The sequence below is a fragment of the Chinchilla lanigera genome, unplaced genomic scaffold, assembly GCF_000276665.1.
Source record: "Chinchilla lanigera isolate Chin_1 unplaced genomic scaffold, ChiLan1.0 scaffold00120, whole genome shotgun sequence".
Classification (NCBI taxonomy): Eukaryota; Metazoa; Chordata; class Mammalia; order Rodentia; family Chinchillidae; genus Chinchilla; species Chinchilla lanigera.
In genome coordinates this window covers 59,807-65,812 of record NW_004955521.1, presented here as the reverse complement: position 1 = coordinate 65,812, position 6,006 = coordinate 59,807, and the positions used below count along the sequence as shown (strand labels likewise).

General features: G+C 41.8%; 2 pseudogenes; one reads left to right on the top strand and one right to left on the bottom strand.

The window, feature by feature from the left end:
* Positions 1 to 1,057: 1,057 nt before the first annotated feature.
* Positions 1,058 to 2,376, bottom strand: LOC102005294 (annotated as a pseudogene).
* Positions 2,377 to 5,792: 3,416 nt separating this feature from the next.
* The window catches only part of LOC102004965, a 9,601-nt pseudogene continuing 9,387 nt past the window's right edge, over positions 5,793 to 6,006 (top strand).

Genomic DNA, 6,006 nt, shown 5'->3' with positions numbered 1-6,006 from the left:
TCTTATTTATGATTTTTGTACCTATGTTTATCAAGGAGCCTGGCCTGTAGTTTTCTCTTTTAGTTGGATCTTTCATTTTGAGATCAGAGTGATGCTACTTTCCAGGAATGAGATCAGAAGTACTCTTTCCCTTTTATTTCATTAGAGTTTGAAGAGTAGTGGTCTTGTAACCTCTTTAAAGGTCTTGTACAGTAGTGAATCCATCAGGTCCTAGGGTTTTTTAAGTTGGTAGTGGTCTCTTGCATGTTTTTTTAATGGATTCATCTGTTTAGTATAGGGAGATAACAGTTTGTCAATACTAGGCACCACAAAATGTAAACACAATTACTTTTGGAAACCTGGCTATACCTTCAAGTATTGAAAGTAGTTTTGTTTTAGTTACCCTGTTTGCATATAGTGCAGAAAAGGTCTTCATGTTTTAGCACTATGTACATTAGCGATCCAAATTCAAGAGGCAAATACAATTTGAATTCTTTAAACACTCATTAAGTTCTATAATAACATCCAGGTTTATCTTCCTTTCACTAACCATGTTCCTTGTTAAGCACATTGTAACAACAGTACAGTGAGGTGAATGATGGAATAAAAAGAATTTTGATACACTAAAAAACAGTGCTCAGTGATACATTTACATTCTATTTATATGATTAAACATTTGATCATACAGTACCTTCCTACAGATTACTGGCTAATTTGAGGTGGGGTTTATACTGTTAGAGGCATCACTAACATAACTACTTCTCTTATGTGCAAACATTAGAGCTATAATTTTATTCAGAGTGAAACAGATTATGCAAGTTGACTGGGCAGCTTCTCAAATAATGTGGCTTTATGAAATCAGGGAAATATGAGCAAAGCTGCCCTTGACATGAAATGGTTTCTCAACTTGCTTTTTACCACATCAAATAATTGGTACAGACCAACATGGTCAATCAGGTCATTCTCAATATGAACAGATGCAGGGAGAAAACAATTGTATGTACATGAGTAAATGGGAACTAGATGCATTTAGCAAGGAATGTCAGGTGTTCGTTCTGGATGAAGCTTTGCTGACTGCTCATTTCCACAGCTGCATGCTCAGAGTCTGGCCGTACGAGCTTGCCAGCCAGCCTGCCATGGTGCTGGGGATCTGGCTGAAGCCCGCTGTGGAGCTGGTATTGCCCATCCCCATGCTCATGCCTGCCATTTGCTAGTTCACCTGTGAGAGGCCCCACTGGGGCAGCTGAGCTTGTGGTAAGCCGAACTTGCTCTGTGGCACACCCATCTCTCCCATCATTCCTCCTTGGAGGCCAGCAGCATTTTGAGAAAGAAGCATCCCACCAGATTGTGCATTTCCCATAAGCCTATTGGACATGGGCATGCCCACCATCATGCTTGTGCTTGGATCCATCACATTTGCTAGGAGGCCAGGAGCCGCAGGCACAGGTACACGCATTGATGGGAAACCTTGAAATGTGCTTGGTGCTTGTGAGGTAAACGGTATATTTGTGGCTCCCATAAACACACCAGGAGTATTGTGCTGTTGAATGATTTCTGTACCATACAGAGATAAGATAGAGTCTTTGGGGAGTTGTTTCTTTGCTACTTCTCCTGATTTTGTAGTTTGCTCAGTGAATAGATCCAGATCCCCAGATGTTACTGTAGACAGGGTAACAGCTGCTTGGTACAGAGGAAGTGGGGGCATGACAGTTGCAGGTAAAGGTTTAGAAATCGTTAGTCCAAAGATGTCCAGATCATCATTGAGGGCTGGCCCCATGGCTGTGCTACTGGTCACTGGTGCTTCCGTAGGGCCATCAAGTCCTAAAAGATCAATAGTAGGCTCTGCAGCTTTTTTAGTGCTGGTATTTTTTTTAGGCTCCAATTGTTGATCTTTCTTCTGTAGCTTTCCAGTAGTAAGTGGTTTTGTAGGTTTTTCTGGCTCCTTTTCTCTCTTTTCCCTCTTCCTTTTTCTTCTCTTTTTCTTTATTTGTAATAGCTATAGCATTTTTATCATAATACTTCTTTTCATATTTATCTCTGATGAAAAATTTCTACTGCTACACCTGTCTGTGGTCTTTGAAAGTTCTCTGGAAGATTGGCTTCATAGAGTAGTCTTGCTTTAGTATTTCCCATATCTTGTATGCACTGTATCTGTCCTGATGTCCATTGGTCTAGATTGACTGACATGACCCCAGATATATGAACTGCAAGATTTCCATGAATTCCAGCACATCTGATGCAGATAAACACACCAATATTCCAGGCTGCCCATCAGGGACATTTGGCCTCACAGTCGGCCCAGTTCTTGTTGTCCTCCTCTTTCAGCAGTTTGGACAGGATGAGCTGGTGCTGCTTGTTCAGCTTCTGAGCCTTCTCCTGGCAGGAAGGCATCACCATCTCTGCAGCGGTGGAGATCCAGTGGGTGGGAGAGTGGATGCACTTGGCACTGGGGCCACGAGTAGACTCAGGCCAGGAAGCCCTGGTGGCCATCTCTTATGATTTTTAAGAGGTCTTTTTTTCTGGTCACTAGTTGTGTTCCTGTCTTCTAGTTCTTATATTCTTTCCATGCCTTCATTCAATCTGCTGCATATACTTTTGATGGAGTTTCTAATCTCTTGTGTTTCTGTTTGGATCTGTTTCATTGATTGTGTTTCTTGTCCATGTTTGGCATTTGCGGTTTCTATTGTTTTCCTGGGCTCCTCTATGTGTTTATCTGTGTCTGCTTTGATATCTTTTATTTTGATAGACATTTCTTTCTGCACCTTACAGGTCACTTTCTCTACAGCCTCTTCCATTTGTTTTCTCACTTGTGCTGCTGTCATTTCAGAGTGTTCCTCTTGTTGGCTTCTGATTTCCTTATCTCTCTGAGTTCCAGACTTGTCCTGGGAGCGGGGACTGGGCATTTGGGGTTGCATTTTACTTTATCATCCTATCATTTTCTATGTCCTATTTTATTTTGTTTTCTGTGTATGTGTTTAGATTTCTAATGTTAGACAGCCTTATCCCTGGTGTTGAGGCTTTCCTAGGAGGTGTCTGTTCCTCAGGACATCTCTTCTCTCTGGCATCACCACACTTGTCTCACTGGCAAGCTGTCCCGAGGCAATGGAGGATGCACAGTGTGAACCCACTCTCCACTCGTGCGCACTGCCATTCTGGGTGACAGAAGAAATGCAGAGCATGCACCTACACTCCTCTCAACTCCTCTCACGGCCTGCCATCCCAGGGACAACGGTGGGAGGGTAGAGCACAGACTCACACTCTACTGGGCATCGTCACCATCCCAGGGACAATGAAGGAAGGGCAGCGTGGGGGTTTACACTCCATTCACCAGTACTGCTGTCCTGGCTGTTATGGTTGACACACTGTGTCAACTTGGGGAGTCTAGAGGTTTGACTAGGTGACTCAGCAGTTCTGTATCCTAGGGTGAAAAGAACATGCCTTTACCCTTCTGGGATGTTGCTCATTGTGTCAACTTGAGAAGTTTAGAAGGTTAACTATGTGACTGAGCAGGGAGCCAGGGTGCTTACTTTGTATTCATCCTGAGCCTGTGCAAGAGAAGGGCATGGAGATTATGTGAGTGCTACACGCCCCTGGGTGGGGGCAGTCTGCTTACAATATAAGGGAGGGAAAGAGGCTGCTTGCCACCACTCCTCCCTTTTGTTCTTGTTGCTTTGCTGTTCCGCTGCCATGAACTGTTGCCCTCTGCCATTGCCACTCTGCCTTGGAGCCAGCAAGTATGGACTGAAACCTCCACAGACTGTGAGCTAAATAAACCTTTCTTTCCTTGATACTAGGTGTCAGGTATTTTGTCTCAGCAATGAGGGAAAAGTAACCAAGATACTGGGACAGTGGAGGAAGGGCAGTGTGGGCTCACACTCCACATGCAGGCACCACCATCCCAAGGAAACCGAGGATGCACAAAGCACAGACTCACATTCTACTTGCCAGCACCACCATCCCAGGACAGTGGGGGAGGGCAGAGTGCGGGTTATACCCCACACGTCAGCAGCACCATCCCGGGACAATGGGGGCTGTCCACCGCACAGACTCACACTCCACATACATGCACCACCTTTCCAAGGCAGTGGAGGAAGCACAGAGTGCAGACTCACACTCTACTCACTGACACTACCTTTCCAGTGATGATGGAGGAAGTGGGGATGCGGACTTATACCCCACTGGCAGGCGCCTCCTTCCTCAGGCACTGGAGGAAGTGCAGATTGCAAAGTCACTGGGTTCTGTTTTTTTATACAGTCTGCCAATCTGTGTCTTTAAAGGAAATTATGGGGAGCCCACTAGATTTTCTAACCCCTTTCAGGCCTAATTAACTTGTTATTTCAGCTTCTGAAAATGATGACTATTGGCAGGTCAGTGTCAAACCCTCCCTTCTAAAGATTACCCTTGCCAAACAGATCTGCAGCTACAACATTGCCCCTCTTTCCTGAGAAGTCTATATCCAGTGACTACTTAATGAAGGCTTGCAAGAAGGAGAAAAAAATGAAAATATAGGGTAAAAGAAACCTTCCTTTAATTTGAAATGATTATACAGGGAAATCCTCACTCCAGAAGTCCTGGTAGAGACATCTGGCATCTTTGTTGTAGCTGTAAAACAGCCCAACCATTGGCCCAGCTTATTTTCTCTCCTTCATTTCTCTTCAATAGTTGATACTAAGATTAAGTTATGGCATTCCCCTATAAACTCCTTAAATGCCAATCTGTACCTCAGATTCTGCTTTTTGGGTTATCTGACCTGTTGACAAGGATCACATGTTAGTAAAGCAACATGAATTCTTCCATGCTTTCTACCATGACTGTTTAATCATGAACAAACATATGCAGTCATATACACATACATGTATTGCAAATATGCAAGATTTTTCTGTTATAAATTCCTTAGCTTTACCATTCAACAACCCATAATGTAAATTCCTTCAAAACAACTTATACAGTTTTATAATTTAGATCATTCTTTTAATGGATGAATAATATTTCATGATATAAATATACTCTAATATATTTAATCACTTGCCTTTTCATAGATATTCACCTTATTTACATTTTTAGCTACAGTAAACATCATTGTATATATTCCTTACAGACTAGGATTTTTATTTCTGTAAGTTTCCAAACTTACTGACTGAGTTCAGTAGTATGTGTAGCTTTTTATTTTATAGATATTGCCAGATTTATTTCTAAAATAGTGTAAAATTTACATTTGTACCATTAATACAGAAAGTAACTTATAAAAGAATTCTATTGTCTTATTTCATGCATTTCTTCCTTGTCCTCTGACACATTCATTTTATATGAATTTACTTTTACATGATGAAAACACAGAAAAGTCTCAAAAACCTTCTAGCAATTACTTTTTAGAAAAGATCCCAAAAGCAAAATAAACAAGTTTACCAAGCCAAAATCTCTGCGTAGTAAAGGAACAATCAACAGAGTAAAGGGACAACTTGCAGATTTAGAGGACATTTGCAAGCCATTTATCTGATAAGGGGTTAGTATTTAAAATATATACAAATTAAAATGACCCAGTAGTAAGAAAAGAGTTCAATTTAAAAGTGAGAAAATGATCTGAAGAGACATTTCTCAAAAGAAGACGTAAAAATGATCAATGGGTATATGAAAAATGCTTCACACCACCAATAATTGGGAAATGTATTAAAACCACCATGAATATTCACCTCATGTCTCGTAGAAGGCTATTATCAGAAAAGACACAAAGTGCAGTGCAGCCTCAAGCCTGTGGAGAGTAAGCACTTGTGGATGAGGCGGCGGCTGTGGGGAGGAGGATGGGGGAACCAGCTATGGTGCTCAACAAGTACGACACGTGCTGGTTGAGTGAATACACCTCACCCATTGGAATTGGAGCTGTTCATTCAGAAACTGAAGTACATGGTAGAGAATTTGCTTATGGTGGCCATCCTTACCCTTTCTCTGGAATATTTGAAATTTCCCTGGGAAATGCTTCTGAACTAGGAGAAGATTTAAATTTTTTTTTTAAATTCTTTCCTGGTTATG